The sequence below is a fragment of the Bos indicus x Bos taurus genome, chromosome 3 (genome assembly GCF_003369695.1).
Source record: "Bos indicus x Bos taurus breed Angus x Brahman F1 hybrid chromosome 3, Bos_hybrid_MaternalHap_v2.0, whole genome shotgun sequence".
Taxonomy (NCBI): domain Eukaryota; kingdom Metazoa; phylum Chordata; class Mammalia; order Artiodactyla; family Bovidae; genus Bos; species Bos indicus x Bos taurus.
In genome coordinates, this window is record NC_040078.1 from 105717260 (window position 1) to 105726236 (window position 8977).

The following is an 8977-nucleotide window of genomic DNA, read 5'->3' on the forward strand; positions in this document are numbered from 1 at the left end:
AGTAAGCTTAACACGCAAGTATCCAGTTTAGGAGACAGGGTGGAAGGGGAATATAAGAAGAGTAGGTTTTTTTTGACTGGGGTGGGGGGGTGGTGGGGGTTCCTGGTTTTTACTTACTAAGAATCATATGCAGTTGAGGACATCAGTTGGCATTTGGGTGGCCTACCAGAAGCTCAGGAGAGAGAGCTGAACTATGGATGCCCTTTCGAGAGGCATCTGCTGAAATATAATTTTCAAAAAGTGTGTCAAGAGAAAGGACATCACCTGAGCCAATGGGCAGCATTTATGGCCCAAGACACACTGAGGTGCCCAGGAAGGAGGCTGAAATGGCAGCCTGCGAGGCAGGAAGGAACCCAGGAGCTTGTGTCATGGAACCACAGAAAGAGTGTTTTAAGAAGGGAGCAATCAGGGAAGGAAATAAAGACTTTCCACATTCAGTCAGAGGGTGAAAGAAAGTGAAAGTGAAAGGCGCTCAGTCCTGTCTGACTCTTTGTGACCCCATGGACTATACCGTCCATGGAATTCTCCAGGCCAGAATACTGGAGTAGGTACCTTTCCCTTCTCCAAGGGATCTTCCCCACCCAGGGATGGAACCCAGGTCTCCCACGCTGCAGGTGAATTCTTTACCAACTGAGCTATCAGGGCAGCCAGAGGGTAGTGAGAGCAATTTGTTTTTCTTAAATTTTTTCATTTTTTATTTTTCAGCCACACCCGGGGCATGCAGCTCAAGCTGAAAAGTAAAATCCCAGTTCCCCAACCAGTGATCCAACCCACACACACCTTGCTTTGGAAGCATGGAGTCTTAACCACTGGAATGCCCCAGTGAGAGCAATTTTAATTCTGAGTGGAAGTGCTTGGTCAGGGACTGGGAATAACATGTCCCACAACTCCTCAAAATACCTGCATCTCCTGCCTTTTTAAAGACGCTGCAGCAAACTCTCTTCCCTTGAACCCACTCTACACTGGAGAATTAAAGAAAATGGGTTCAGTGGAGGAAATAAATCAAGAAGGTTCCCACCCTCAGGATTATGCTTTAGGAGATGTTTGGGGGAAAATCCATAACTGAATCAAGGTGATTGGATTTTCAGTCTGGTTGTTACCTAATCCCATCAAGGACTCCCTACCTGTAGCAATAAATAGGGCCATGCAGAGAAACTCTGTTCTCATTTCCAGGGAGAGGCAGCGTGGAGCCTGAGTGAGTCCCTGCTCGGTAGAGAGCACCCTCCCTGGCCAGCCTTGCTCGACACAGCTTTCTGCTGCCTGTGGTGAGTCTCAGCCTGGTGGAAGGGCCTTCCCTCCTGGCTTCCTTTTGTAAAATTATGCTCACTCTTTGCTCTCTCTGCCTCCCTCAAAGAAATAAACAAAATTATTAAACACCAACAGCAAGTGATAAACTCTATTTTCATGGTGTTTAGAGTCTGGAGTGGGGTAGAGATATAGGATAATATGATGAATATGTAAAAATATAAAGAATCTAGGATGTTTCATGTGCTCTGGAGAAATATAGAACAGGGGAGAGGGGAAGCTTGGTAGAGTAGGTGTTTAGGGATGACTGTGTCTTAAAAATTCCTACATTGGTAGATTGAAGCTCCTGTAATTTTAATTGCTGAAGTATTTCGTCTTCACCTTGTGCCACACAGTTATCAAACTCCCACTGTTATGGTTTGCCATCTCCCCTTATTATGAATAATTTCACAATTGTACAATTGTTGGAATTGATAGCATAGCACCCTGTGGATTCTAAGACCCCATCTTTGAACATTTCTGAATGTGCGTGTATTTCCTGCTTCCTCTCTAGGCTTCTGGATTCCACCAGCTGGTTTTGGTGTCTCACTTCCCCTGCATTCCTAACTCTGCACCCTCAGCTCAGGTGCCCATGGCCTCCGGAGGCAGCCGACTCAAGCCCCAGAGCATTCCACTCAACTTGGAGGGAATCCGACAGAACCAGCGGATGTGGCTGGTGAAGGTACCGAAGTACCTATCGCAGCAGTGGTCGGAAGCTCCTGGAAGCGGTGAAGTAGGGAAGCTGAAGATTGCTACAAATCAAGGGAAGTCGGAAATCTCCTTTACTCTGAATAAGGAACTTACAGACATTCGGGGTACAGATGGACAACCGGCCCCGGTCCACGCTCCCACGGAGCATCAGTTTCTCTTGCAGACAGACAGAGGGCAGGTCCTCACGGTGCTGACTGAGCATGAGCCAGATCAATTTTCCCTGCAAGGAACCGTGGTCCATCGCGGCGAATGCAGACCTGCTCCCAGTGAAAACTACATGAGGCTGAAGAGGATGCAAATAGAGGGGGCTTCCAAACCTGCCAGGACTGTACAGAAACTGGAGAAGGTGGTCACGACCAATTATAAACCTGTTGCCAATCATCAGTACAATATTGAATATGAGAAGAGAAAGAAAGAAACCGGAAAGAGAGTGAAGGCGGATAAAGACCAAGTGTTAACCTTGCTATTTGCTGCCTTTGAGAAACACCAGTATTATAACATAAAGGACTTGGTTGGCATCACTATGCAACCTGTGGTGTACCTGAAGGAAATCCTGAATGAAATCGGTGTTCGAAATGTAAAAGGACCCCACAAAAACACTTGGGAGCTGAAGGAAGAGTACAGGTGTTACCAGAGAGCAGCCAAGAGAGAGTGAGACAGCCCTTTGTCACGAAGGTGTCAATATGAGCTTGAAGATCTTCCAACACAAAAACTGGTGTGAGGCTGTGCTATTAGGGGGTAGGGAGGTTTAATATCTTTTTAAGTATTCACATTTAGATTGTAAAACAGGGAAATAAAATAGGCTGTAAATTGAGAAAATATTGTCTGAGGACTTCTCATCTTTGCTGCATCCATAAAGAGCTCAGCTCATCTAAGTCTAAAGAGACCTGGCATCAGAAACTCGGCCGGGGTGTGCTGGGGATGTGGCTAGGGGTGGAGGTGGGGGCTCTGCTGGGAGTGGGGATGCAGGCAAGCAAATTCAATCTTCTAAAATGACTGAAGGACAAAGTTGCTTCTGAAATGTTTAAGATATGGTCCCTTCGTATGTAGAAACATGAATGAAAAAATATTAAGGGTAAGAGGGTGAGATCATTAAAACTGCTAATTGACAGGTGAGGAGGATGGTGTCCGATGGAGTGGAAACAGGTTGTATTACAGGTCCTTTACTTACTTCAAGGAAGTCGTATGTGGATTGTATTTTGTTTTTCTTAGTGATAATTTGGGGTTTTTTGGTTTGTCTGGTTGGTTGGTTTGGGGTTTTTTGTGGGGTTTTTTTTTTTTTTTTTTGTGGCTAAGCTGGGTCTTTGTTGTGGCCCTCGGGCTCTCTAGATGGGGACCTGAAGTTGCTCCACGGCACGTGGCATCTTAGTTCCCCAATCAGGGATCAAATCCACCTCTCCTGCACTGGAAGGCAGATTCTTAACTACTGGCCCACCAGGGAAGTCCCTGGATTGTATCTTAAGTTCGGATTCTTAATCATTGCCTGAAATATCTTTTTAAGAGATTGCACTCTGGCAGCAAGCACTGAAATGGAAACTGACAAGAGTAATAGCAACAGTAACAATAACAGTGGCTAACACTTATGCTTTTCGTGTCAGCTGCGTGCAGTGCTTAGGATTTGACATGATTAGTTTTTCTCTCTCAGCAGCTCCACGGGGGAGATGTGAAGTCTCTCTTCCATTCTCCCACCCCATCCTTCAAAGTCTTTGTAGGGAGGTGGGGTTGAGGAAGGGTTGGGGCTTTTTTTTGCTTTTGTTTTTAAAAATGCCTGCATGTTGTCAGCCAGCGAAGTCAATGGCAGTGGAGAGAGAAGGAAGTCAAAGGAGTCCTTGACAGTGAACAGGGTGGGGTCTTGAGCACAGGTTGGGCTGGGGTTGGGGGTTGGCAGGGATATTTTTAGTGGGCAGAGAGAAAAAAGAATATTAGTGAAGAAGCAGGTATGCTGGTAGATTTGGTGGCAGGAAGAAATAAATGGGCATCCCTTTCTGGTGCCTCATTAGTTCAATAAAATATGATGCAAAGTCATTAAATGTGAGGGGGGGCGGTGAGTGGAGATCGTAATAACGACTAATGCCCACTGAACACTTACTAGACTTCAGGGACTGTTCTAGGCACTTTGTTGGTGTCAACTCATTTAATCCTTATAACAATTCGGGGAAAGTAAATATATTTGGAGCCCATTCTTCAGATGAGGAAATAGGACACAGAGATGTTAAATAACTTGCCTGAGGTCACCTAGCTACTACATGGGCAGACAGACAGTGGGTTTGAACCCAGGCGACTCTGGTTCAATTCCTGGGTCAGGAAGATCCGCTGGAGAAGGGATAGGCTACCCACTCCAGTATTCTTGGGCTTCCCTTGTGGATCAGCTGGTAAAGAATCTGCCTGCAGTGCAGAAGACCTGGATTCGATCCCTGGGTTGGGAAGATCCCCTGGAGAAGGGAAAGGCTACCCACTCCAGTGTTCTGGGAGAATATAGCCCATGGGGTCGCAAAGAATTGGACTAGACTGAGCGACTTTCACTTTCTGCAACTTCAGACACCATTTCCCTGATTTTTGTGTTGTCTTGGAAGGCCAGCGGCATGCTGACTAGTGAGCTGTGAATTTCTGGGTGGTATTGAGTGTTTTTTAAAGTGAAATGAGTTGTTAAAAATGAAGTTCTGACTTGGCAACAAGATAGAATAGATGTGAAACCAGCTGCCACAAGATACAGCAGATGTGAAACCCCAGGTGAGGGGGCAAATCGCCCTTTGGAGATCTACAAGAAAATGGTCTGACTCTTCTAGAACTCCTTGATTGAATCCTCAGCCAGACCAAGGAGCTCAAAAGGGAGCAGACAGTGAGAGGAAGAGCCCAGAGAAGGGAACTGTTTGGAGAAAAGTTGCTGATGATAAGGTGAGAAATTCCTCTTTCCATTTGGGTGGTCAGGTGAGAGGCTGCCAACTTGGAACCCAAGTCTATTGAAGAGGCTTCAAAGTGCCCATCAGGACAGCTTTGAGTCATGTTCCCTGAGCTGGAAGCAAAGAGGCCTGAGGACACTGGGAAAAGCTACAGCAGACTGTGGACGTGGAAATCTGGAGGCCAGAGGAGGGCTGTTTTGCTGCGTTGGTCAGGGCATTCTGCTGCACGGGGACCTATCTCATTCCTGGAATGTGCCCTGACAAGGGTTACACATGCTTCTTGTGGGCCAGGAGCTAGAGAGGGAGCTGGCGTGCTGTTTTCTCAGGTCCTGTCCAACAGGGCTGTCTGGAAGCGGTGGAGAGACCTTGGCCGACAGAGGCTGAGAAATGGCATTTGATGACAGGGCTGAGGAGGGACTCGTAAGCAGCCAGGGAGAGCAGAGGTGCCTTCCTCTGAGTCAGGCTTATGCAATGGGAAACCTCCAAATAACCATCACATAGCACAACCCATGAGAGCACTGGCTTTCTTCCTTTACTAGAGCCAACCAAAGTGCCAAGTGGCACCAGAGGGCTTGAAACCATACCTCAAGGGTACCAGTTCACATACTGCTTTCCTTCCTCCTCTGGCCTTCCACTTTGGTGGGTCCCAAACCGTGGTTAATGAATAGGGGAGGAAATGAGTACGAAGGGAGGAGGAGCAGAGTGATGAAGCTGTTCCCACGTGGGGAAGGTGGGAGGGCTCAACACTGAGCCGTGTCTGGATATTCTTATCACTGAGGCAAGACTGTTTGGGTTGACTTACATGACTGTAAGGCTATTTACTTCCTAAGAGAAGAAAAATGAGGGAAGGAGGTTACTCCAGAAATGAATGTTAAAAGGATGAAAGTGAAAGTTGCTCAGTCGTGTCTGACTCTTCGCGACCCCCTGGAATAGTCCATGGAATTCTCCCGGCCAGAATATTGGAGTGGGTAGCTGTTTCCTTCCAGGGGATCTTCCCAACCCAGGTCTCCTGCACTGCAGGCGGATGCTTTACCAGCTGAGCCACCAGGGAAGCCCAAATACTAAGGGTAAGAGAATGAGATCGTTGTGCTTGTGCTAAGTCACTTCAGTCGTGTCCAGCTCTTTGCAACCTCATGGACTGTAGCCCGCCAGGCTTCTCTGTCTATGGGATTCTCCAGGCATGAATACTGGAGTGGGTTGCCATTTCCTTCTCCAGGGGATCTTCCTGACCCAGGGATCAAACCAGCATCTCTTTTATTAGCAGGTGGGTTCTTTACCACTAGCGCCACCTGGGAAGCCCGGCGTTAAAAGGATGATAAGAGACAAAAATACAATTAGTTTGATCATATCATGAGTGGTGTGTATTCAGAGTACCTGTCTAGTCAGGAGATTAATGTGAAGGCAGTCAGTGTTGTGTGACTTTATTCCAGCAACAATCAGCTCCTGAGTATAAGCCCAGAGTCAGAGTTGGGGTTATCAACGGTTTGGGGTTTTCTAGGTTAGTATGATGGATGGAGAGAGGGGAGAGTGTTGAAGCTGTCTGCAGATATCTATGATGATGGAAAAGTGGAAAGTGGAGATAGGAGGGGAGAGACAGAGAGTGGAAAGTAATGGGTCTCAGGTCCTAGGAGACCCCAGTGGGATTGAAGAATTATTGGCCTGTAAGTACCAGAGAACATGAACTGGAAAGACAGGAGGTGGTGGTCAGTGATGTTAAGTAATTTCTGTGAAGTCATAAAGCCACCAAGAGGGGAAATGGCAGCCTTCTGTCATTTAGACTGGTAGTCCCCAACTCCTGCTCATTGTTTCTGTATTATTGGGAATGCTTGGAATAAATTTCCTTCTTCATAATATTCCCTCCTGGAAACTATGGTGTCAGCTTGAAAGACTGCTATATTTTCTGCCACAGTTTCCCCCTTGCTTTCTACAGTCTCTCTAGGAAATAGTTCTCAGATCCTCCCATACTCTCACTTCCCTGAGTTTGGTCTCCCTCACTCCATGACTGAAACACTGAGTTTCTTACTATTATCTACTGCTACCACTTACTTTCTTTTAATAAATAATGTCTCTGCAAATTTCTTCACCGGAAACATTCAGCTTTATTTTATACCTGGTATAAAACAGATGATTCCCTATTCACTGCTTCAAGTCATAAACATCTACCTAATTTTCTAGGCCATCCACACTTTCTCCTGCTATTATGGAGAGCTTTCCAAGAAATCTGAGTTCCAGTTACTCATAGAAGATGAATAAAGGGAATCATGCTCTACATGATCTCATCAATGTCCTCAAAAATAACAATTCTTATTGAAGTTCTGGCATGCTCAGAGTGACGCATATACTGCTGGCCAACCTGGGCCAGCTCCCAGAGAGGACAAGCATTTGCAGTCCACACAGAGGGGCCCATGGAGAAGAAATGAACAGGCCAGGCTTTCCCATCAGATCACCTAGCACAGGACCTGCACTCACTCCTTAAATGAGTGAATGGCTTTCAATGCAGGAACATTTACTAAATCTATCCATCCAATTAGATGGCTAAGGACAAGTCATGGTTGAATTTAAGTCAATTTGAATGGGTAAGGGAAGCTCTGGAAATTTAAAAACAAGTGAGGAAAGTGCCTTCAAGGATTTTGTGGCTAGAAGGTTAACAAAATTTGGAATGAGATGAGCATCAAGATCATACAAATTCATTTTGAGGATTGCAATTCATTTAACTAGAAAAATATGACTAAATTAAGTAAAGATTGGCTCTGTATCCCAATTGTTAGTGGAGAGGCACTAACAATTATATTCAGAACTGGTGGAGAGGGAGATTGAGAGGCTGGGAAAGAGGGCCAGCTACCTAGTTCTACCAAAGCTACCTTCTTTGCACCAAATTCCTCTACTTATACAGTTAAAAAAAGAACTAGTTTTATGTATAAATACAAAACAATAACATACATATAAATAATAAATATAAAATAAACACAAAATAGGGAGAATGACATTGAAACATGTAAAATATCATGTAAGAAACGAGTTGCCAGTCCAGGTTCGACGCACGATACTGGATGCTTGGGGCTAGTGCACTGGGATGACCCAGAGGGATGGTATGGGGAGGGAGGAGGGAGGAGGGTTCAGGATGGGGAACACATGTATACCTGTGGCGGATTCATTTTAATATTTGGCAAAACTAATACAATTATGTAAAGTTTAAAAAGAAAATAAAATTTAAAAAAAATTAAAAAAAAATAAAATAAATAAAATAAACACAAAATAAAAACTTTATATATAAATTAAACAAGGTCCTACTGTATAGCACACAGTGGCACAGTCACTACCTTGTAATAGCCTATAATGGAAAAAAGTCTGAAAAAGAATGTAAATATATATATCATATATATATATAAAATCATATATATATATGATTGAATCACTTTGTTGTACACCAGAAACTACAACATTGTAAATTAACTATACTTCAATTTTAAAAAGAATTTATTCAATGCTTATTTTTGAGAGTCTTTGAAATAAGCAATGGTCCTCCTTTATTTTTCTTTATTGAGTTATAATCAACATATATGGTTATATTAGTTTTAGGTATACAGCATAACGATTCAATATTTGTATATATTATAAAATGATTATCACAAGACTACAAAATTTTTTTTCTTGTGATGAGAACTTTCAGGATTCATTCTCTTAATACTTTTCAAATCTGCAGTACAGTGGATTATTAACTACAGTCGCCATGCTGTACCTGACTTACTTTATACTGGAAGTTGTGCTTTTTGACCTCCTTTACGCATTTTGCCCCCTACACCTCTGGCAGCTACCAGTTTGCTCTCTCTGGCTATGAACTTGGTTTTTATGTTGTTGTTTTGTTCTTTGGCCATACTGCGCAGGAGGTGGCATCTTAGTTTCCTGATCTGGGACTGAACTCATGCCCCTTACAGCGGAAGCAGAGGCCTAACCACTGGACTGCCAGAGAATTCACAAGATTTCCTTCTTTTTATGGCTGAATAATATTCTGGTGTGTGTGTGTGCGCACACATGCATGCTCATGCGTGCATCACATTTTCTTTATCTGTTTATCCAGGGAG

General features: G+C 44.3%; 1 pseudogene across 1 annotated transcript; it reads left to right on the forward strand.

Moving 5' to 3' along the window:
• The first annotated feature begins 1317 nt into the window (after positions 1-1317).
• On the forward strand, positions 1318-2814 carry LOC113890070 (annotated as a pseudogene). The gene has a single exon (XR_003510427.1). The product of XR_003510427.1 is annotated as a general transcription factor IIF subunit 2 pseudogene (transcript).
• The last annotated feature ends 6163 nt before the right edge of the window (positions 2815-8977 follow it).